The 25,226-nt window shown below is 41.3% G+C and overlaps 1 pseudogene across 1 annotated transcript; it reads right to left on the bottom strand.

Moving 5' to 3' along the window:
• Positions 1-10,576: 10,576 nt before the first annotated feature.
• On the bottom strand, positions 10,577-11,061 carry LOC308357207 (large ribosomal subunit protein eL21-like; annotated as a pseudogene). The gene has a single exon. The product of its transcript is annotated as a large ribosomal subunit protein eL21-like (transcript).
• Between the last annotated feature and the right edge of the window lie 14,165 nt (positions 11,062-25,226).

Below are 25,226 nucleotides of genomic sequence, written 5' to 3'. Positions count from 1 at the left end.
TTTGGCAGAATTGGTATTTTTGCAGAATTTCACTTTCCCATCCATTGGTAAGTGATCACCTGGTGACATTTTGCGAATTACTTTAGTGTTTTTAAAGACCCTTTCTCCTCAATTGCACTCCTTAAACTTCTAGTTCGTGGAATGCTATTGTGAGCAGGACTTCTGTTCACCCATATTCCTCCCTAGTACATTTTTTCTAACAAGTTATTGCTTGATGTCCTTAATTCTTTGTGAAAATTTATTCCCTAATGTAATCTTAATTTGGCATCCACTCTACAAGGAGAAGCATATGTTGGCAATACATGGTGCAGTGTGAACGCAGTTCCCAGGGAAATCAGCCCAGCTATGCCATATTGAGAATTCTCCATTTTCACTACTTATCTGAAAAGATGCAAAAATGCTGAGCATTGAGACGACCTTCAAAGCTTAAGAAAGGTTGCTGAATACTACGTTTGACCTAGTTTGCTCGGTGTCCTGAGCAGAAGGACACCCAGCAGTCCAGGAGCTACCCTGGCAAAGGGAAGTGACATATGGGCCTGGGGTGGAGAGGCAGGGCTTTGCTTAGGGACCCTGCACAGCCCTTCTCTCCAAATGATTGATTAATTTCTACTTCAGCAGGTTGCCATTTGTGACCCCTTCCTTCTGAGTTTGATATTCGTATTTAAGAGATTCATGATGCAGAAGAAGGATCTTTGAATTGGGAAGCAGGAGGCCTGGTTCCAGCTTCAATGGAGAGCTAAACTGAGCCAATGGTGCTGAGGGGATGATGTGATTCCTTAGGGGATCGGTTCTCTTATTCTGTGAGGAGTTATACTAGGTCTGTTAGCCTAAGAACGGATAGAGATTTGAAAGAAGGTGAATTCCATTTAAAGAAGGGACAAAGTTCCAATCATTTCGGTTCCCACTCCCTCTCCCCCCTCATTGATCTGTGGTAACACTTAGGAAACAGAAGTTCTTTTTTGACCTTTCACTCTAGAAACATCTCTGACCTTGTGAGCTTATTCTTATCTCAGCCTATGAGCTCTTGAGCACTCTTAGAGTTCTTGAAGTCGTGATCACGGGCCCTGACATCCCTTCTAAATGATAGGCTTTATGGGTTTCAAAACGCATTGGTCTTCTGACGCTAGATTTTCCCCACTGTGTTCTACAGGAAACCTTTGCTGTATAGACCAGAGGAGAAACCTCACAGGCTTGTCTCTAGGACCCAGATAAAGTCCAGTGATTTGGCTTGTTCAGGAACTCCTCCTTTATAGATTATCCCCTCCCATTCTATTTACACATTGATATGTCTTGATGTTTTGTTTCTTCACCAACCTCCGTTTCCTCCTCTGCAGATCAGGTACTCTGATGTCTGAAGAGCAGGAAGTGGCCAACAAGATCCAGAGGATGGCTTGGAGAAACAAGGATCTCAGCCCCAAACTGATCAGATCACGGTACTTTTCACTGAAACTCTGCTTGTGGTCCATCTTCTCCTTAGTATCAGTGTTACCTGTATAAAGCCTGGTGGATGAGGCCCAGTTCCGCACGGAGGGCTGGCAGAGCACGGGCATCAGTAGACTTTCTTCAAATACAAATTTTCCTTCCTCCTGCACGCCTAAAATTGTTTTTGCGTCCTGTTGTAGGAAGCATCCAGACTGCTGCTGGAGGTGAAAGCTGACTGCTCTGATCAAGGTTATAAGCTGCTGTTGTCAGAGGCATCCTGATCATCCTTAACCCTTTCCTGGGTTGAACAAGGGAGTGGACCATGAACCTTAAAGTCCTGGTCACCATGTCATAGAATGGATAGCATGACAGAATTTGCTGTTATGGCAATGACGACACCCCTTTATTGAGAGCCTATATAAGCCAGACTCTGTGGGTTCCTCTTGAAGGGTGCAGAATCTTGTTTGGAATTCAGACATAGAAACAATTAATTCTAGAATGATAACAATAGAGCACATATCTTGCTGTTGACTTGCTGGGTTGAGAAATTAACTTCTGGAAGGCCAGTTAGTGTAATGATAGAGAGAGGCCCCAAAGTTTAGGAAAATACAACTTATGTGGTATTCTCTTTTGAAGGTTTAGAGGAGAGTGGGGGAGAATGTTTTCTTCCTTTCTCTCTCTTTTTAAACATTATATAACTATACTATTTTTTTAAATTTATATTTAAAGATTTGGGACCAGGCAGATTTAGTTTGGGATTCCAGCTTTCTTACTTACCAGCTTTGTGGTCTTGGAGAATCTTCGTAATCTCTCTGAACCTCATTTTCTCTGTGAAGATTCATTGAGCTATGCACATGGTAATCTTATCTACTTGTCCAGCACTTAAACACCAGCTCTCACTATTGCTATTGTTATTATTGTTACTGTTTGAAAATCAGAGCCATGTTACAAGGGGAACTGGTATTTTGAACCTCAATCTAACAATCCTATTGGGTGATTATCCAGTGGTGGGAACCGTTATAGAAAGTCATCCTAGTGTTCTGGAAAGTCAAATAACCAAAAACTGGCATGGTCACAGAGAAACCCCAAACTTCAGAGGGAGGGCTCAGAGCCTCAGACCATAGGCTGGCAGGGTGCCCTGGCCTATGGCCTGGAGTACAATCAAGTCTGGAGGGCAGGGATGCCCTCTGAACTGCATTTCGGAGGTGGAACTCCCCAGAGTCCGTGGAGAAGAAAAGGGAAATATTGGTGCCATTAGACATCACTTGCTTTTGAAGAGGGACTACCTCATAGCCTGCAGGAGTGCGATGAGATCTCAATCTGAGCACCAGAGGGTCAGAGAGAGTGGCCCAGGTTGGGCTGAGCCAGGGATTCAGCTGCCAGGCCAGATCGGGATTCAGAGGTACCAGATGCAGCAGATGGCTGTGCCAGCAGGCTGCCTGCCTTCCTCACAAGCTGTTAACACGGGTGGATCGGGGTTTAGGCTTCCTTACATAGCTGCATTAAACTGAATGTAGGAATAGGGCCATTAGCAAAGGACCCCCTTAAAAGCATCTTTAAAAGGAGGATGATGGTGGTACAAATGAGGATTGAAAGATCTGTGTGTGAAAACAACTTACCTAAGTGGAAGTTGGAGGAAAGATTGCTTCTGAGGACAGTAATTAAGAACAGGTATCTTTCATTATAAATTCACCTAGGCATTTGTTTCAATTTCCTGGAGTTTCGCAGATGGCTTTATCTTTTCTTGGTAATTGGCTTGCTTATTTGTCCTCCATTTTGGAGAAACCCTCCCAAGTTAGAAGGGGATGCCCACTTCTGTCCTGGAGTTCGTTCCCCACCTGTCCTGAGCCTTGTTTGTGGCCGGGCACACAGCTTACACTTTGTTCCTGGAAATGTTGGGAGTCTTCAGGCAGACTCCTAAGGCAATTGTTGTCTTGGCTCAGGTTGCTGTAACAAAATTCCAAAGACTGGGTGGTTTGAATGACAGACTTTTTTTTCTCTTGTAGCTCTGAAGACTGGGAAGTCTGAGAGTAAGGTGCTGGCATGGTTGGGTTCTGGTGAGAATTCTCTTCCTGGCTTATAGATAGCTGCTTCTCACTGTATCCACATGTGGATAAGAGAGATCAAGTTATAATCTCTTTCTTTTCTTATGACACTATTCCCATCGTGAGAACTCTTGACTCCATGACTTCTTCTCAATCTAAGCACTTCCCCAAAGCCCCAGCTCCCCAAAGTACCGTCCTACTGGAGGTTAGGATTTCAATGTGAATTTTGGGGGGACCTATTTACATTGTCCATAACAGTACCTAAGCCTCCAACAAATGACTACTGTGTTCACAGCCTGACATTGAGGAGCTGGGCTCTGTCAACAGAATGCATGTTCTGTCACCCATTGCCTAACACTTAATTGAGCATATTATTTAACTTCTCTGAGCCTCAGTTTCCCCATACTTGCTGGGTTGAAATCTCTTATACTAAAGGGTTAGTGAGAGGACTTGCTGGAACAATTATGTAAAGCACTTAACTTATAGTAGGTGGTCACTAAATGTTAATTGCTCTTATGTCCATGTCCCAACAGCAATGTCATTATCCAACCATATTTTTATCCCTTTGTAGACTAAGAAACTGTCAGAGAAGATAATTGAGTTTTGAAGATAGAGAATATTTGAATGACCTCTAGTTTGTTGAATAAAATTTTCTGCTCATGTTTATTTGCAAGGCTATTTTCCACACTGCATGGCTAGCCATCAGACAGGCTCCTTGAAAGGGAAGTTTGCAAGGGCAGATGGAGATAATAACACCTGTGGCGCTGGGCTGACAAAAGGCAAAGAAGATGGAGGGGGAGAGGTCGAATGATGAGACACTCCCAAGAGAGAGCCTCCTGTATTTTGTGCTCTTTTCAGAGGTGAATCTGCATAGCCATGATAGCCCCCGGCCACATACATTAAATGGGCAAAGAAAGTTCTCACTGAGTCTGGACCAAAGTACCCTAGGAAGGGGTGTGTGCGCGCATAGGTGTATCGTGTGTGCACGCATGTGCATGAACATAAAGCTTCTGTTAGTTGCACATGCTGTCTAGGCTGTGATATAAATCAGAGAGGAGCAGAGCAGATTTGCCATTCTATTACTTCTCATCCTTTTCTGATGCCAACTGGCATTATTATGATCTGAGAGGACATGAGTTCCTTTCCTCCATCTAGCAGGAAAACTCCCAGGGCAAGCTTTGAGTGGAATAGCAATGACTAAGCAGCCACCATTCACTGACAAGGTACTGCTTGTCAGGTGCTGTACTAGATACCGTATGCTCCTTATTGGCAACCCTGACAGCACTCCTCCATCTTATGATGTCTCTCTTTGCCTGGAGACTTATGAAGCTGAAGTCCAGAGAGGATGTGTGACTTATTCAAGCTCACGAAGCTTGTAAGTGTTAGAGTTATGTTTTAAACATTTGTGGTCTGAGTCGAAAATCTGTGGTTTATCCCCCATCACTCCTTCCACTACCAAAAACAAGCAAGCAAACAAGCAACCAACCAACCAACTGACTACAGAATCCTGTCTGGCTCTGACCTGAATCCATATGGGCATGAGAGTGTGTTGTAGTACTGGGATGATCGATTTTGAGAAGGGCTGTGGTGTACCCTCTAAGCTGAGCACTGCCTGGAGTGCCTGGGGCTCCAGGTGACCTGGGAGTGTCTACGGAATCAAGAGGTTACTATTGCCAGACAGAATCGCAGCAGGCTGCTTTATTATATGATCAGTGTTGCTTGAGTATGTCTGGTGGTGGGGTGGTCTGTGTGTACCTTCTGATGATTTGGAAAGTTTGTGATCTGTTTGAATTTCTTCTAGTGTTTCCTTGATGATTTTGCTTTTCTCTTCATTTAGACCCTGCTGGATTTGCTGCAATCACTGCTGCTCCCATCTCTCCTCTTTCTCTCAAATCCTTCTCCTCTCTTACACCCAGTTTTTGTTGGTTCTCTTTTTTATGAAATTTCTAGGGTTCCCATTCATACTGCTCAATATATTTCTCTTACTCTTAGTTGCTTTACCAGGTCAAAATTGTATATTTTGACCCCAACCTAGAAAAGATGACAACATCGGCATCCGTACATCACCTTCCACCTTTGTCTTTTCCCATGTCTTCCCAATTTTTGTTAGTAATATTACTTCTACATTATTGTATAATACATACATTCTATTTTCTAAAGGTAGTTCCCATAGTTCTCATACTTCAGTGAAATGGATCAATGTCCGTTGTCAGCCCTTTTATAGTAGTTTCTCTCGTCCTTTCTTGGCTGGTTGAAACCTGACCTCTAGTAGTCTCTCCAAGAGGCTCATGGGAACTCGTTCCTTGAGTTCTTGTCTTAAGTTTGAAAAATATCTGCCTATTGCCTCTACCCTTAAATAATAGTAAGGCTGGATAGAATGTTCTTGGGTCACATTTTCTCTGAGACCTGATTATTTGGTGTTGCTGGGTAGTGTGAAGTATCAGAATTTTTCTTTACTTTAAGTGACTGGAACTTTGGCCTAGTTACTCAAGTTACCTCTTATTTTTCAAGTAGTAGTTATACCTTGGCATAATATAGTCTTGGTATGAGTCATTCTGTAACAGTTTTCTCTATGGATAAAGTGGGTCCTTTCAATCTAAAAGTTCATTTTCATTTGTTGATGGAAAATTTTCTAAAAGTAGATCTTTAATTTTTTTGGTTTCTAGTTACTTGGTTCTCTCCATCATAGTAAATATTGCAATTATGCCATGTGTTGGATTGCCATTATATCTTTCATATCATTTTTTTTCTTGAATCCTTTAAAATTTTGTTTGTTTTAGTCATTCTGCCATCTTGTCCTACTTGTTGCTTTCTGTGTGGCACTAATGTCTTTTTTCCTTTGTGCCCCTTTCAATATAGACTTCATATTTGTAATGATTTACTATAGGTGATGATTTTCCATGTATTTCCTGAGTTCTGTCACTGCATGCTTTGTTTCCTCTTATTTTCTATTGTATAGCTTGGCAGAAACTTTGTAACTCTGCTTTGAGCTACCTTTCTTAAAAGATTATTAAATTCTTTTAAAATGAAATAGTTTTTAGTTATAGTATAATACGTATAACACAAAATTTAACATTTTAATCATTTATACTAGTAGCATACATGATACTACATAATTGTAGTATTAACAATACTACAGTTCAGTGGTATTAAATACACTCACATTGTTGTGTAACCAATCTCTAGAACTCTTTTTATTTCATAAAATTGAACCTGTATATCCATTTAAACAACTCCCCAGCCTCTGGCAACTACTGTTCTACATTCTATTTCTGAATTTTATTACTTTTGGTACTTCACTGAAGTGGAATCATACAGTATTTATCATTTTTTGACTAGCTTATTTCATAAAACATAATGTTCTCAAGGTTCATGCATGTTGTAGCCTGTGTCAGAATTTCCTTCCTTTTAAAGGATGAACATTCCATTGTGCATATAGAGCACATTTGTTCAATATTTGTCCACTGATGGACACTTGAGCTGCTTCCTCCTTTTGGCTGTTGTGAATAACATTGCTATGAACATGGATGTGCTGTGCAAATATGTCTTTGAGACCCCGCTTGCATTCCTTTTGGGTATTTACCCAGAAATTGAATCACTGGATCATATGGTAATTCTATTTTTAATTTTTTGAGGAACTGCCATATTGTTTTCCATAGCTACTGCACCAATTAATATTCCTACTAACAAAGTTCCAATTTCTCCACACCTTTGTCAACACCTTTTTTTTTTTTTTTTTTAAATTGCCGCTATCTTAACGGGTGCACAATGTTACCTCATTGTTATCTCATGGGTGCAAATTTTGTCTTTTGAGGGAGGGAGGCAAGATGACGGAGGATTAGGGGACCTGTTGCCCTGAATTTAGCTGGATTTCTATCAAACCATCCTGAATATCTGTGAATTCAGCCTGAAATGTAAGAATTTATATCTGGATCTCAACAAGAAGAAAAACTCCACCAGGCATGAGTGGTAGATTCCAACTGCTCCGGGTTTTCTTAGGGTACATCTTGCCTGGACTGTGGTTGATATTTTAGACTCTGTACATTTCCTCAACCATCCCTCAACTGAATGACCAGGAGAAGGAACTCCCAACAAAGAAAAGAACCATAGACAATGGCCTCTGCCACAGACCTAATGGATAGGGATATAAGCAAGATGTTGGAGATTGACTTCAGGGTTGCAATTATGAAGTCAATAGCTAGGTTTGGAAAAACCAGTAGTTGCAATATAGACTCTCTAAGGGCAGAAATGAGAGCTAATCATGCCGAACTTAAAAATGGTATGAACGAGATGCAGTCTAAACTGGATACTCTAACAGCTAGGGTAAATGAGAAAGAAGAATGAAATAGTGATCTAGAAGATAAGCTGATAGAAATGAAGGAAGTCAAAGAGGATAGGGATAAAAACCTAGAACCCCATGAGATCAGACTTAGAGAGATCAATGACACCATGAAACATTTCAAAGTCAGAATTATTGGGATCCCTGAAGGGGTGGAGAGAGAGGGAGAGGACTAGAAGGTATATTTGAACAAATCATAGCTGAGAACTTCCCTAATCTGAGGAAGGAAACAAGCATTCATGTCCAAGAGGCAGAGAGGACCCCTCCCAAGACCAATAAAAATAGACCAATGGCCCAGTATATAATGTTAGAGCTAATGTTAGAGCCAAAGTGGCTATCCTGACAGCAGTTAGGGGGAAGAGATTTCTTACCTATGGAGGGAGGAACATTAGAATAATGTCAGACCTGTCCACAGAGACCTGGCAAGCCAAAAAGGGCTGGGAAGACATAATCAGTGTACTAAATGAGAAGAACATGCAACCAAGAATACTTTATCTAGAAGGCTGTCATTCAGAATGTATAGAGAGAAAAAGAGCTTCCAGGATAGGCAGAAACTGAAAGAATATGTGACCACCAAGCCAGCCCTGCAAGAAATAATAAAGGGGGATTCTATAAAAGAAGAAAGTCCCCAAGAGTAACATAGACCAGAAATTTACAGAGACAATCAATAGAAGTAGGGGCTTGACAAGCAATTTGATGGCACTAAATTCATATCTTTCAGTAGTTACTCGCAACACGAATGGCCTAAATGCTCACATGAAATGACACAGGATTGCAGATTGGATACAAAGACAGGACGCATCCATATGCAATCTACAAGACAGACATTTGGAACCTAAAGACGCCTCCAGATTGAAAGTGAGGGGAGGAGAACCATTTATCATGCCAACAGACTTCAAAAGAAAGCTGGGGTAGCAATTTTCATATCAGACAAATTAGATTTTAAACCAAAGATTGTAGTAAGAGATGTAGAAGGACACTATATCATACTTAAAGGGTCTGTCCAACAAGAAAATCTAACAATTGTAAATATCTATACCCCCAACATGGGAACAGCCAACTCTATAAGCCAGATGTTAACCAAAATTAAGAATCATATTGCTAATAATACACTAATAGTAGGAGATCTTAACACTCCAATCTCAGCAAAGGAGAGATAATCTGAGCAGTAGATCAACAAAGAAACAAAAGCTTTGAATGACACATTGAACCAGATGGACTTCGTAGATATATACAGAATATTCCACCCTAAAACAACAGAATACTCATTCTTCTCGAATGCACACAGAACCTTCTCCAGAGTAGACCACATACTAGGTCACAAATCAGGTCTCAACTGATACCAAAAGACTGAGATTATTCTCTCCATGTTATCAAACCACAGTGCCTTGAAACTGGAACTTGATCACAAGAAAAAAATTGGAAGGAATTCAAACACATGGAAGTTAAAGAGCATCTTACTAAAGAATGATTGGGTCAACCAGGAAATTAAGGAAGAACTTAAACAATTCATGGAAACTAATGAGAATGAAAACACATCAGTCAAAAACCAATGGGATACACCAAAGGCAGTACTTTCAGCAACATGGCAGGATACAAAATCAAAACCACAATGAGATACCACCTTACACCAGTTAGAATGGCAAAATTAACAAGACATGAAACAGCAAATGTTGGCAAGGATGTGGAGAAAGGGGAACCGTCTTACACTGTTGGTGGGAATGTAAGCTGGTACAGCCACTTGGGAAAACAGTATGGAGGTTCCTCAAGACGTTAAAAATAGAGCTACCCTATGACCCAGCAATTACACTATGAAGTATTTACCCCAAAGATAACAGATACAGCGAAAAGAAAGGGCACATGCACTCCAGTGTTCATAGCAGCAATATCCACAATAACCAAACTGTGGAAGGAGCCCAGAGGTCCTTCAACAGATGAATGGATAAAAAGATGTGGTTCATTTAAACAATGGGATATTACTCAGCCAACAGAAAGAATGAATACCTACCATTTGCATCAACTTGGATGGAACTGAAGGGGATTATATTAAGTGAAATAAGTCAAGCAGAGAAAGACAATAATCATGTGGTTTCACTTATATGTGTAATATAAGAAATAATGCAGAGAACCATTGGGGAATTGATGGAAAACTGAAGGGGGAGAAATCAGAGAGGGAGACAAGCCATGAGATACTATGGACTCCAGGAAACAAACAGGGTTTCAGAGGGGAGGAGGGATGGGGAGATGGGTGCACCTGGTGATGGGTATTAAGGGCAGTTGTGATGAACACTGGGTGTTATACACAGCTAATGAATCATTGAACACTACATCAAAAACAAATGATGTACTATATAGTGGTTAACTGAACATATTAAAAAAATTGAAAAAAAATTATCTGCTGTTGAACTCTTGTGCGCGCTTCTCCAGCCTAAAAAATGTTGATGTTAGTGGAGCCTGGCTGGCTTGGTGGGAAAAGCATGCAACTTGATCTTGGGGTTGTGAGTTCAAGCCCCACCTTGGGTGTAGAGGTTAATTAAAAATAAAATCTTAGGGAAAAAATGTCTTTTGAGTTACTTTCCCCTTATGATTAGTGATATTGATCTTTCATGTGTTTATTGCCCATCTTCTTTGGAGAAAGGTCTATTCAAGTCTTTTGCTCATTTGTTAATTAGGTTTTTTTGTTGTTGTTTGTTGTTGAATTATAGGAGAGTTCTCACTCTCTTTTTAAGTAGTCCTGAAGATATTTACTTATTCATTTATTTAATACCTACTATGCCATGAATTCATAGGAGATGGGCTCCAAGAGCTCAGGCTCTTTTCCATTGGTTCTTACCAAATGTTCATCTCTGGGTGGGGCAGACTGGCACTTCAGTTGAACCCAAGTACCTTTCCCACTTTGGCTTCCTTCTTTTTTGGATCATTTTCCCTCACACTCCTCAGGAAGCTATCTTGGCTCTTAGAGTGCTTAATATGCTTAACACATACATTAATTCTCTTGGCAAGAATCTTGCCCTTAACTTTTCTGTTTACAACAATGCCAACAGCATGCTGAGTGACACTGTAGACTCTTCCAGTTTTGCTATGATGACATTTGTGGGACATTCCTTTTTGAATGGTGCCTATTCCCGTGATGTTTGCAGTATCACTTTTATTGTAGATACACATGTATGTGGCCAAAGCAACAACTCCATGTTTTCTAAAAGGCCTAGGGAATGTAGAGTGGGTACATCTCCTCTTTCCCTTCGTGTTGGTCATTTCAGCAAATTACTGTAAGATGGCAGGTTCCACCAAAAGACTGTAGGAGTTCTTATATATATTCTGGATACCAACACATTGTCAGATATATGATTTGCAAATGTTTTCTCTCATTCCATGGGTTGTCTTTTGAGTTGTTTTCTTTGATGCACAGAAGTTTTAAATTTTGATGTAGTCCAGCTTGTCTACTTTTCCTTTGTTGCCTGTGCTATTTGGTGTCTTAGTCAAGAAATCCTTACAAATTCAATGTCAAGAAGATTTCCCACCTTGTTTTCTTCTACTTTAAGGTTGCCTTTTCCCCCCCTAATATTTTTTTTTTAAGATTTTATTTATTTATTTGTCAGAGAGAGAGAGAGAGCACGAGCACAGGCAGACAGAGTGGCAGAGGGAGAAGCAGGCTCCCTGGGGAGCAAGGAGCCCGATGTGGGACTCGATCCCAGGATGCTGGGATCATGACCTGAGCCAAAGGCAGCTGCTTAAGCAACTGAGCCACCCAGGCGTCCCTCCCCCCTAATATTTAAATGCTTAGTCATATTAGTCATTTTTTTCCTCTGTTCTTTATTCTTTGTTAATAATTTTTGTATTTTTTTTCTGGTCAATGTTTCACTTCCTATTTTTTAAAATTTATGTCTTCTTTTTATTTTTACATGGTCTTTTAATATAAATCAACGTTTACTCTTTTTTATTAGGTCATCTTTGATAAGACAAATTATGGATCTATTTTTTCTATTAGGTTTGGGTGAGGAAGGACCTTATGATATAGGGTTATATGCACTTGAGAATGGATAAGTTATTCTAGCTTTTAGTTATCCCCAGACAAAATAACTAATGCATGGTTGTTCTCAATTGAGAGCTTATCTTCTATCTGTATTGGTCACAGTCTTCTTCCTGCAGAGTCTCTGTGTTTCCTCATTGAACTCATTTCTTGTGTAACACTTGGTGCTCAATGGGTCCTAGAAAACTTCCTCTGACAGCTCATTGATCCTCCTATGTTGCTCTAAATGAGAAACTGTTTTTCTCTCTGGAGGCACCATCTTTTTTGGACAACTGTGCTCTGTCAGTTTTGTCCAAGGTCTGTACCTGTTTATGTCCCTGTGAAGTTCTTCACTAGATTTGACAGCTCCTTCTCTTTTAGCATGGTTCAGAGTTTCAAAAATCTATTCTACTTTGTTGAAAATGGAATTTGGGTTTCTGTTTCTCTAACTCTCTGATGTTATGGTGACTTGTAGGGAAAATGAGGCAGGAGTCTAGGTGGTTGTATTCTCTTCCACTCTCTTTTTCCTTTCTTTTTTCGAGCGGCTTAATGGCCTCTCACTTTCCTAAAATAGAGAATAGAGCACTGGGAGAGCAAAAACTACATGGAAGTTATGGAACAAAATGGTAACATAGTGGACTTCTGACTCTGTAACTTACTAGCTATGTGATCCTGGGCAAGTAATTTAACTTTTCTGTGACTTAGTTTACTTCGTTTGTAAAATGGTAGTAGTAGTGATAGTCAAAGTGTTATAGGCACCCGTTCTGTGAGAGGCACTGTTCTGTCATTGTTGCATGTATTAACTCATGTAAGTCTCACCTGTTGTCATCATTCCCATTTTATAGATGAGGAAACTGAAGCAAACTGAAGGTTATTAAATAGAGCTGAGCTTTAAACCTAGGCCACCTTATTCCAGAACCTATGCTTATCCATTACACACTAATCCCTCTGGTTTCAGTACTTATCTCATGAGGCTGTTGAGAGGATTAAAATGATAATGTCCATGAAGTACTAAGAACAGTGCCCATGGAAAGTAAGAACCCTCTTCTTTTCCTCTCTACCCCTTGTCTTCCTAATTCTCCTCTCCCTCCGTCTTCCTGTATTCATACCCTTTAGTGATATGGTAGGAGAAAATGATGGTTTGACATTTTGTTTGACAAAAATGTCCCAAATAGCCCAAGCATTTGAAAATACTTTTTTTCTTCTGAAGGAAAGTTTAAAATACTGACTTTTGTATTGGAAATAAATGAGAAAATGACAAGGAAGCTTTATCTTTTAGTCTTTGGGCCTGTTTTCCAAAAATATCTCAATGTCCTCAGGAGCTGTAAATGAGGTAGAAAGGAAGGAACCTATCACCAATGACTTTGGGAAATAACCACTGAACCTCTCCGAGGCCCTGGGACATGATGCCCTGAGCCAGTGGGTAAGTGAAAGGAAGAAGGTGAAGTGATGATGTTGGGTGTCCTGGTTATCCTCTGCAATGGTGAGAGCTGTCTGCTTACCTCATCCTGGTTTCTGCTTCTGGATTTCAAATATTAGGATAGGTCATAAAGTGGAGAGTTGTGACCAATGTTTATCAGTCATCCTTCCCATTCTTCATTTTTTTCTCCATGTGTTTGCTTCACTCTGCAGGTTTTTTCTTAGAGGGGAAGGGGGGCACAGCCTAGAAAATGGACTCATTGGTCGGCTCCCGTATTATCTTCCCTTTTAAACATGGGGAAAGATGGGAAGGGATGGGGAGGAAAGAATGGATGAATAGATAGTGGATAGATAGATAGATAGATGGAGGGAGGGATGGAGGAAAAGAGGGAGACCACCTAGTGGCTAAACTCTAATTCCACATTTCTGGCTGGAGAATCTGATTGGTTTGGCTTTGTTCAGGTGTCCACATAGGTACAATTGAAGGTTGCTAGGTTGATGACATACTTGCTGAGGGTACAACCCTTCTGAAAAGGAAGACTTGGACAAAGGAGAAAGTGATTGGTGGAGAGAATGATTGCCATCTCTTGGCCACTAAATTACCACATCAGGCCCCAATCTGGCAACTGATACCTTGATGTGGCAATGAACTCTGAACTCAAGTCTCAGAGCCTGCTGAAACCAGCATCTATCATCCTGCCTATAGTTCCCCACCCAGTCCCTCAGCCTGCCTACCTACTGGCCTGAATTCTCAGTGTTTAGTCCATTTGCTCCCAGACCCTTAGTTCCTTTTAGTTGTCTGATATAGACAGTTTGCTTTGAAAATTGGTTTCTCTTGTTGGTTCTTGTAAATTCTTTAAAACAGAGGCTTGCCTGGTGTGTCGACTTTGTCTTATCTCTGCCAGTTGATTTTTCCCTGAGTGCCTTGCCCTAGCAGAAGGGTACCCTGTATCAAACTTCAGCCAAAGCCACTCAAAAACCCTGTTCTGGAAACAGAGATGGGGCAATAGTCCTCCCTACACCTCTCCAATAGTCCTATTCACCTCTCTCCAAATCATGCCAATCTATTTTAAAGAGGGAACTGAAAATCTCAGGGGACATTTCATCCCTAAAAAGTTCTCCAAGGAAAGTTTAAAGATGAGCTGTTGTTTAGAGATCAATGAAAACGAGATGGAATTTAAATATTAAGAAGAAAGCTCTTGCCTTCAGGTAAAGCTGACATTTGCATAATAATGAGAATCACTCGCCAGATGGAATTGAGAATCTGACTGGAATCTCAAATCCTGGTGAGGGAAGATTCATTTACCTGAAATGGCAATGGGAAATATGCTAATCAGAGGTTCACTGCTGTCCATCACGTTCAACAGATTCTGAGACAAAGAAGGAGAGAGTTCACAAGTAGGAGGTGATACAACTTGACATTAAACTTAATTTGGTTTGTTTTCCCATCAGCCCCTGACAGATGTGTGATTGTGGAAGTCTTCAAAGGGGGGTAGGGGGACGATTCCCTTCTGTCAGAACTGTCTGACATTGTCATTACTGCTGCTGTCATTGTCATTACTGTTATTGTGTTGGAAACAACAGGAGGGAGGGAAAGGAAATCTGGAGTATGACCCAAATCATTATTGAGAAATAATGGGAACACCTAAAAAGAAAAGCCAAAGAAAGAAATAAGGACTTCAAATAAAACATTTTTGTGTCTTGGTGATTAACACAGGAGAGAATTAGTATCTGGGTGATTGAATCAGTCACTTAGAAGATATCTTACCTTAGAAATTGAATTTCCTGAGGAAAATAAGATTATATTAGCCTGACCCAAACTTGCTCCTGAATTCTTTTACTTTGAGGCAACAGAAGTTGTTCTGGGAGAAAATGGAGGCAAGTTGTAGTAGGCAAAATTCTAAGATAGCTCTTATGATCTCCCTAGCCCTATATGATTTCTTCCTTTTGAATGTCGACAGAACTTGGGTCTTGCTTCTAATAGGATCACTCCCATGATTGTGCTACTTTATATGGCAAAGGTAAAGGGATTTTAAAGAGGTAATTAAGGTCCATCATTTGACTGAATTTACCATAGGGATGGTTTTTGTAGATGTGCCAGACTTAACTGGATGGGCCTCTCAAAAGAGAGCTTAGGCCTTCTTTGAAGTCAGAGATGCCAAGCAACAGAGATTCTCCTTCTCCATTTCTGACTTTGAAGAAACCACCATGAAAGCCTCAAGGAAATGACTTCTGTCAACAGCCCAAGAGAATCTGGAGGCATATTTTTCTCTTGTTGAGCTCCCAGATGAAAACACAGCCCTGGTCAACATCTTGATTTCAACCTTGAGGCTTTGATCAAAGAATCCAGCTAAGCCATACATGGACTCCTGACCACAGAAACTGAGATAATAAAATGAGTGTTGTTTAAAGCTACTGCGTTTGTGGTAATTTATTGCATAGCAATAGAAAACAAACACAAATTTATTCTTAAATAAGTTAATTGGAGCTCTGCTATGCACATTAGCCTTTCTAGTGGGAGAGTGGGACAATGGGATCGACAACACTGGTGTCACATGCTCATCTCTGTGGCCAGTTAGATGCCATTCCAGGCTCTGCTTATCTGTTTGAGGATGTCTCTGTGGGGATGGATGGCTTGTATGGATGGCCTTGTTTCAGATCCTGATATTACTACATATTTAGCTAACCAGGCTCCTCTGCCTTTTCAGTGGAACAAGTGAAATGGTGTGACTCACCCAAGACCGTGCATTCAAAGTAGTGATTAAGCTTATGTTTGGATTGTACCCATCTTTTATCTGCATCCTGCCTCTTGTTACTCAACTAGTTCAGGTCAGGTAAAAATATTTGTTGGGTCTTTACTGTATTACAGGCTTCCGTTAGGGTGGGGACGGGAAGGGGAGATGTTATTAATGATAATAGAGTTGTGGGCAGAATCAAAGTCAGAGGTATGCAGTCCTATAGAAATGTCAATAGCCATCTACTCTAGGAGCTATTATAAATGGTCAAGTGTTAAAATGCATAGCAAAGAGTTGTGGGTTCCTGATATTCTGATTGTGAGACTTTACAAAAATTATCTTCATAGGCTTCCTCTGAAAAATAAGCTTAATAGTAATGACAACAATAGGGGCACCTGGGTGGCTCAGAAGCCTCTGCCTTCAGCTCAGGTCATGATCTCAGAGTCCTGGAATCAAGCCCCATGTCAGGCTCTCTGCCCGGCGGGGAGCCGGCTTCCTCTCTCACTGCCTGCCTCTCTGCCTACTTGTGATCTCTCTCTCTCTGTCAAATACATAAATAAAATCTTAAAAAAAATAATGACAACAATAACAATAATAAATAAGGACAATGATAAAGATAATAGTAATATTGATAATATGGTTTTGAGAATTGTATGGGAACAAATACACATAGTACTGGCAGTATAGTAAACACTCAATATATGCTACTATTATAATATTATTGTTTATAAGGGGAATAAATAAGGGAAGCCTTCCTGTACAAAACAACCTTTTAACTAAGCCTAAAATGATGCTAGGTATTTAATCAGGGGAGTATAGGAAGATTCCAAGTAGAAGAGTTATTGATGATCAAGACCTAGAGGTGGAAAACGAATGGTGAACTGGATGGACCATGGCTTCCTGTAGTCTTTGTATCACATATTCTTTCTTTCCTTTGAAAGAACTCAACAGTTTGTTTCTTTCAGACTAGAGCTTGGATTTTAGAATGGCGTAGATGTTGGCTTCCAAGTCCCCATTAAGTTTATTTTTCTCTCTGACTGTAACTGGGATTTGAACCTTTGAACTCAGGAGAATAAGGACAGTATATGGCTGGTCCACACTTTTCAGAATGCCACAGCCTTAGCTCTGGGCAGGGCCTTTTTAGGAAGCAAACTAAAGAGTATGTGGGTTCTAGCTACCCCAGCCTTTAGGGAAAAGGAAGGTGTACAGTCTCAAGTGTGAAAGGGCCCATTAGTGATTAATTTCATTAAAAAACAATCTTAGGTAGCTCCACAAAACCAGGTATGGCAGGGTAGGTTTCTTTTTCACCTCACTGTTGGTAAAGAGGCAGAAACCCATAGGAATACATCCAAGTTCTATATTGAAGGAGGGGTCAGCATTATGAGAAAGAGCTCGTAGGTGCTCCAGTTGAAGACTGCAAGTTTTAAGCCTCCTCTTACAAATGACAGTATGTATTTCCCTGTGGTTACCAAGGGTAGACCACTTGGTAGACACTGGGTTTGAGAATAAAGGGCTAGAGGGTAGAAATGGAAACAGGAAGGAGAAGGGACATTAGAGAGAAGACATCTTGGGTGTTCATAGAAGTTGAATTGTGTGTGGTATGAAGGGCAAATTGATGGTAAAATAGAGCCATGTTTGCCCACCTCCTGAATCCTGGGATTGTTTATGACTGTCTGCTTATTCCTCAGTATGGACTCTACTTGCACATCTCTTTTGTGTTGTCAACAAGGCTCTGGGGTTACTTTGGGGGGCAGGGGTTAAATTTGCATGATAGTGTTGCATGTTGCACATTTTTGTCCTCTCCATCACCTGAGAATATTCTTGGGTGAATGGCAAATGTGACAGCTTCCTAGGTCTTCAAACCAATTCTGCCCCAAGTCTTAGTGCTGGAGAGCACTGGTGAACTCACCACAAAGTCCTAGATGTTAGAGTCAGCTTGGTGCTCACCATGGCTGATACTGTTGCTGGTTTTATACATTGGGCATTGTTTGGTATTTGCTCCAAAAATTATACTTATGAGTCTTGCTATTTGGAAACAACCACACAGGACTCAGAGTGTGAGGTTCAAATGTCTATCATGATGCATGGTGGACCTAGACTAGTTAAACTGTCAACACTTCGACTGTTTGTTGTTCTGCAGGGTTGGGTTTCAACCTCTTCCCTTAGAGTGCTTACCACAATTTATAGCTTGTTTATTGCCTGTCTTATCTAGGCTTATCTTGGGGACTGGGTTGTGTGTCTGTCTACTGCTTTATACTCACAGTTTAGCCCAGGGCCTGGTACTTTCAATGCATATTTGTTGAATGAATGAATGAATGAATGAATAAATTTCAAGGACACTTTTCTTTCTTTCTTTTTTTTAAAGATTTTATTTATTTACTTGAGAGAGAGTTAAAAGGAGAGAGATCACAGAACTCTGGAGAGGAAGAAGCAGACTCACCGCTGAGCAGAGAGCCTGATGTGGGGCTCGACCTGAGGATCCTGGGATCATGACCTGAGCCAGAAGCTGTCACTTAACTGACTGAGCCACCCAGGTACCACGTGACACTTTTCTGAGTCCATGAATCTGTATTGATTTATGTCTGTGTACCTCCAGGATTTGTAAGGTCACTGTTTTGTGTTTGCTATGTTCCGGACCACAGGAATAAAAGTTCTTTGGGTATTTGTGTGGTGCTCCCCTTCTTGCGGGACAAGGCTCCATTTTCTCTCTCTCTTCCTCTTCTGTTTCCCTCCTTCTGTCACAGATGGTCTTACTGTCCTTCTCTGTAGCCTGTTTTTGAGTAAGCGTGTCACTGGAGTGCTGGAGGCTGGTGACTCTTTTAATGTTCACACCAGCTTTGCCTCTTTGGTGAGAGATGTAGGGGCGGGGATGGCTGTTCAGCAAAGAGGGAGAGAAGGACTTCCAGAAGCACAAGTGGGGCAGCTATGGATGAGGGCAGGAATAGAAGGGATGCCCACATTTCAGAAATGACAAGTGCTAGGGAGGTCTTCAGCTAGAGCACTGTGACCTTAGTGTTGCTCAAAGTGGATAATGTATGCAGCATTTGCTTGCAAAAGAAGCACCATCTTTCTTTTTATAGGTGTGCTATGAACTTCCATTGTGGAGTCCAAGCTGTAGCTAGCATTTTCTAGGCTCTAATATATTTGGATACATCTCATGCATAGTGGATTGAAACCTAAAGTATCTTCCTTTTACCATCTAAGGTATTCCAGTTATATTAACATTCTTCAGAGAAAGAGAACCAATGATATGTGTGTGTGTGTGTGTGTGTGTGTGTGTGTGTGTACAAACACATACATATCTCATATATATGTGTATATATACATATATACATATATGCTGGACATCCCTTAGCCCTGTGAAGTCCATGCTTGAGCTGAAAAGTGGTTAAAAATTAACTACCAAACTGGGTCTTATCACAAGTCTGTATGAAAATAGAATAGCACTTTGTTGTCCCAGGAACCAGACCGGGTGGGAGAGCAGGGACCTCAGATATGGACCTTCCTACTGCACAGCTTCTTGGTGGATGAACCTTGGTGCTGGCTTGGAGCCTGGGCTGGGAGTTTCGGCTGAGTATATGTTTGCATATCAGTTGTAGTGGAGAAGGGGGAGACACAGTCCCAGTATTGTGTTGAGTTGCCTATTATTCCTTGTGCAGAGCAATGCTGCTTGTCATTTATAATTAAAGTGTCATTTCATAACCAACAAAGTCATTCTGACCAGCTAGAGACTGTTGGAGGAGTACTCTTCTCTGAGAACACTGAGCTGGCTCTGAGCCGTTTGTCATCATTGTTGTTATTGTCTTCCTGTGGTTATGATCATTATTAATAATGATGATCATGATCATTAGGCATAGGAAGAAAATAATGATAAAATGGCTCTAATTAGGCATTATAAATACATCATGTTCTTATCATTATGTTGTCTCATATTAATTATAATCACTATAATCACTATAACAATATGAACTTCTGCTTGAGTTTGTCTTCTATATGATCAAAGCCCTGAAAGACATGATCTTGTTAGCTTTCATGACATTCTGGCAAAGGGAGTGGATGTTTCAAATTATGGTCCTGTGTGTTGGAGTAAGTATGGACTGAAAAACTAGAAACCAAAAACAAAGTGCAGCAAAATTAACAATGGGGGGTGTGTATCTGATCTGGTATCAAGTCTAAAATGAAATAGACTTCGGGAAGTTCAGTTCTACTTTCAATGTGAATTTTGCCTCTGCCATTTCCTAGCTGTGTGACCTTGAAAAATGTGCTTTGCCTCTCTCAGCTTAGTGATTAATAGTACTTTATTCTCCTAGTGCAATTAGAGGCAGCACATATTTTCCTGTTTTACTCCCTCTTCAGTTTAATTATATAACATAATGCAGCCTGCAATAAGGTCCCAGGCTATGAACTTTTGGAAGAAACCAGGTGAAAATTCACTCTGGCACCTGGCACAGAGTGTGGCACATGGTTGGTTCGTGCTTAATGAATGTTGCATGAATGCGTAGCTATTAAAGGAGATAGTTTTACTTAAATATAACATATAATTCATATCTAGAAGAGATTTTAAGCAGATGTATTAATTTCTAGTACATACATGATCTTCTGAGATGCCTGAAGTCTGATCTAATCTGCCCTCTGCCCCAGCCAACTGCCACCCTAGGCTCTGACTCCTTCACTTACCTCAGCTCCCCCCAGTGCCGGTAAGGAGCCATGGGGGCAGCTTATGGGGGAGAATGAAGTCTCTTGGGGGGTGGTCACTAAAACAGATGGACATGTGCATGAAGATGGCTCACTAATGCCTGCCTCTGCAGTGGTTGGCCCAATGGACCATGCCTCTCCCATCCTCCCTCCTCCCTTCCTTCTGGCGGAGCTCTCCCTTCAGGAGATTGCTGTCCCTTCAAGGCAATTCCCGAGCCCAGGCTCCATCTAACTTAACTTTCCCCACATGCAAACATCATACACTGTGACTTGGAGCTGGGCTCAGAGGATCTCCTCCCCTGAGTTTGGCTAAAAATGGCCCAATCTCTTAGATACACCAGCGCCGCTGTTCTGCATAATTTACACTCTAATTGCATCTAGGAGGAGATGTGCTGACAAAAGTAAGCTCAGTTTTGTCTCAATTATTGGAAATTCCTCATTAGTAGGCACATATTAATGCAGTCTTAGTTGTCTTTTTCAAGCACTAATCATGAAGACTTCACACATAGCTATCTGGCTTCTCATGCCTGACCTCCTTTACTCTCCTCAAGACCAACAAATTCCCAGTGTCCTCACATTCAAAGGATGCTTCCAGATCTGGCTGCAAATACTTCTGTGCAATTGTCCCTGCTTTCGCTTCTCCCTCAGAGGCCACGTGCTTGAGAGGAGCTGGGATCCTCTAGGAGGAGAGGCACCGAGGGGAGCTGATCTCCCCATGACTCTGAAATAAACAGGAGAGAGAAATGGACTCCTATTACCTGAGGCCACTGGGATTTGGGGCTGTTTGTTACAGCAGCTGGTATGTTACCCTGACAGCTATAAACACCAACAGAGAAATTCCTGGAAAGTGGGTGTTGAGGAGATGGGAATTCAAGAAGTAGAGTGTTGGTGGTGTCACACTGTCTCCAGTCCTCCATTATCCTTTCATAATAATCCCAGCTCCTGTCTAGCAGCTAGTAGCTTGCACTGACTTCTTCAGATGGCTCCTACAGACGGGAAGCAGAGAAGAATGACATCCCGCCAGGGCCAGAGTCAGGCACTGCACACTCTTCACCGGTGTCTCCTCTGTGCCCCCTCCCACCATATGCTCACTCTTCAGCTTCTCCATAAGGTACATGGCTATCGATCACCTCCCTGATCTCTGCCTGCAGCCCCAGGCAGAGCGATGGAGGCATGGCCCTGTGGAGCAGAAGTGTGAGATGGCCATAATTTCAGACTAACGAATGCTCTGCAGGCTCCTTTGCTGGTTGCCAGCTCTCGGCTTTGTGTGCTGGAAACATCTTGAACAAAATGTCACGGAGAGCATCTCGGCAGTGTCCTGCTGACTGAGGACATGGGGCTGCCGAGCTTGCCATCTGCCTGCAGCCTCTCTGAGGTAATTATATCAGAGTCTCTCAAGTCCTGGAACAAGGGGGATGTCAAATGCACTTTCCTTCCTCTAGGAAGGTGATTTTCATTTTCTCCGTTCATCGGGAGCCGCTTGTTATTACTGTCTCCAGGTGCGAGAGAGGCGCAGGAGAGAAGATGGGGGGTTTGCGTGGGCGAAGGAAGGAAAGGGGCACAGTGGGGGGGGAGGGCAGGGGAGGATGTGCGGTGGGGGACAGTGAGGGAGGGGCTCAGCTACTACTGAGCCCAGAGAGGGGCACATATGCTAATTTTGGCAACTTTTAATTAGACGATAGGCTGAAAAATTTCATTATTATTCCTGTTCAGCTTTCTGATTGTAGAGGCTTGATGTCTTCTTTATTAGTGTAATAGTCTGAAAGCATTTTCTTTTTTCTCCGATTAGTAATTTGCATTAGGAAAAGGAAATGTGTCTGATAGCTCTTGGAAGGAAAATATTTTCAAAATTTGCTGAAAACAGAGCTTTCATACTTTTTCCTTCTGCCCCTGAGCTATTGCTTTTTTGTTTGGGGTGGGAGGAAAGAGGGATTCAGTTCTAAATATGAAGGGTGGCTAATGAGACCCTTGTTTGGAAAGAGAAATGCAAAACGAGTCCTCCTTGGAAACATTTTTTAAATATGGGGCTCCTCCAAGTCACCGTTTCCGGTTCACCTTTCCTGGGATTATGGGTCTTCTGGGTTCCTCTGACTTTAGGCAGCTCACAGAGGCCTTTTGGAAAAAGAGGACAGCAACATCTCTCACTTATGGAATTATTTATGGAATTTTTATCACAAAGGCAACTGACCAAGACCCTAAGATTATTAGAGGGCTGGGCTGCTGTGTGGATATCCTTGGGTCAAGTCACAAAAGGCTTGTAGACATGAAAAAGTGTGCTTTGAAACATTGTTTCTTTTGTTCTCCTAGCAAGTACACAAATCAGGTTTTTGGTTTTTTTTTAAATCATTTTGCAGTCGGAGAAATGGAATTTTATAAAGGAGAAATGATTCACTCAGGGTTGACTAGTAAGTAGACTGATGAACTGGCCCAAGTTTCTTGGGATTGAGAGAGTTCATGGGACATGGGACTTTCAGTTTTAAAATGAAAATTGTCCTGGGCAAAGTGGGATGAGTTGGTCACCCTACTAATTAGTTTAGTTCAGGACAGGATTTTTTTCTTTTTCCTCACAGCTGACCCTGGCATATGCATTGTTTTAATTGGCTTTATTTATGCTTTTATTATTTTGGGCATGGATACTAACTACCCTACCAGTGAAGTAAAATGGCTGATCTTGGCTGATCTAGTGCTATAGAGGAGAATGAACACACCAAATGTTGATACTGGCTTGTACCTTTTGAAAAACTGTCTTTGAGTGGCTGTATACTTCAATAGTCCATTGCTCAAATTTGACACATTTAGAAATTCCCAGTCTTGCAATTTGTCATTAGATTCAATTTTTAGGGCCATTTGAGAGACAGTGTGTTATTATTTTGCAGTTATATTTTGCAGCAGAATTACCTTTTAGTAATTTGCCCATTGTTTTACCTCTCTTGATTTTTTAGTTTTGCCCAGAAAATATTTTCTTGCCTACATCTATTTATATTATGTTATTATGGTCTGATACCAATTTTCTTCAGTTGTTGTATATCTATAACAGTAGAAATTGTGGTCGATTTTTAGATACAGATGGTGTTTCATGGGCACCATTATTTCATGGTGTAACCAGAGAAAGTCACCTGTTGAATACTGGGGACACCTACATATTAGCATAGACTAACATTTGACATGTTATTCAAATATGATGTAAAATTAGTAAGGATCCAGGATTTTGCTAATTAAAAAGCAAGCATCACTAGAGTACCACAGATGAAACCCTAAAAAGGCTTTAGAAAAGATGTTTTCCAGGATGTACTAGAGTAGAACCATATTCGTAGGACATATACTCCAGTGGTAGACTAGACATTAATTATTTAATTAAAAAATAAGCCAGTAAGGAATATCAATTTCTTTTTAAATTTAGTAGAAATATTAAAAAAAATCCCATAAAGAAAGCTGAAAAAACTAAGGAGCATTAAGTATTTCCCCTCCAGGAACATTTCATATTTTATCACGTGTTAGCCTTACATTTCGGTGTAGCATTTTTGGTCAAGTGTTAGGCTGGACCAAATGAAATATCTTTTGGGTCAGAAATGGTTGCATATTGGTGATTTTATATGGCTTGACCTAACGTGACTAACATGACTATTTCAATCTTGTTGAGGGAGAAACGGAATTTCTCACTGAGATGGTGAGTTACTGGTGAGATGGAGAAGGGAGGTACCTAGCCATTCTGGCTCTCAGTGTGGTGATGTGTCTGTTCTTCCTCTCTCCGGCTCCCCTTGCCGTGGCTGTCACAGAACAGAAACTTGGTACATCCACGTGGTGGGTTTTGAAAAATGGCCACACATTTGTTGATACTCTTCCCATCAAGAGGTGGAGTCCACGTCCTTACCTCTTGAATCTAGACAGTCTTGTGATTATTTTGGCCAAAAGTGTGGTGGAAATGACAGCATGTGAGCCCCAAGTTTAGGCAGATTTTGCTCGGTTCTCTTGGAATGCTTGCTCTTATGACACTCCCCTGTGCAGCCCAGTCGCCATGCTGAGAAAAGCTCAAGTCCTATGGAGAGGCCACATGTAGGTGCTTCCATGTTCTTTGAGCCATTCTGGTCCAGGGTTTGAGCCATTCTGGTCCGGGCACCAGATATGTAAGTGAAGAAGCCTCCAAATGTGTTGATCCTCAGCCATTTGAGTCTGCCCATCTGACACTCCGGACACTGTGGAGCAGAGACAAGCCATCCCTATTGTGTTTTGCTCAAACTCCTGACCTGTAGCATTCACGAGCATAATAAAATGCTTGTTGTTTAAGTCACTAAATTTGCAGGAGTTTGTTATTCAACATTAGGTAAATGGAACAATGTGGAAAGAGTGTGTACTTATTGCCCAGGAAGTCAGGTTTCATTCTGTTTAAAAACTGACATGGGAGCCCCCAAGTCATCTGAGTTCCAGCCTGCTGCTCCCTTGCCCATTGAAGCTCATGTTTGCCATTGGCTGTGCAGGAGCATAAGCCCTGAGTATAGAGGTGACTCTGCCCCTCTTTGGCTTGATGATCTGAGAACCCTGAAGAGGGTTTCTCCCTCCTGTGA

The sequence above is a fragment of the Martes martes genome (genome assembly GCF_963455335.1).
Source record: "Martes martes genome assembly, chromosome: 1".
In the NCBI taxonomy this organism is placed as follows: Eukaryota; Metazoa; Chordata; class Mammalia; order Carnivora; family Mustelidae; genus Martes; species Martes martes.
This window is presented reverse-complemented; position numbering and strand designations above follow the sequence as displayed.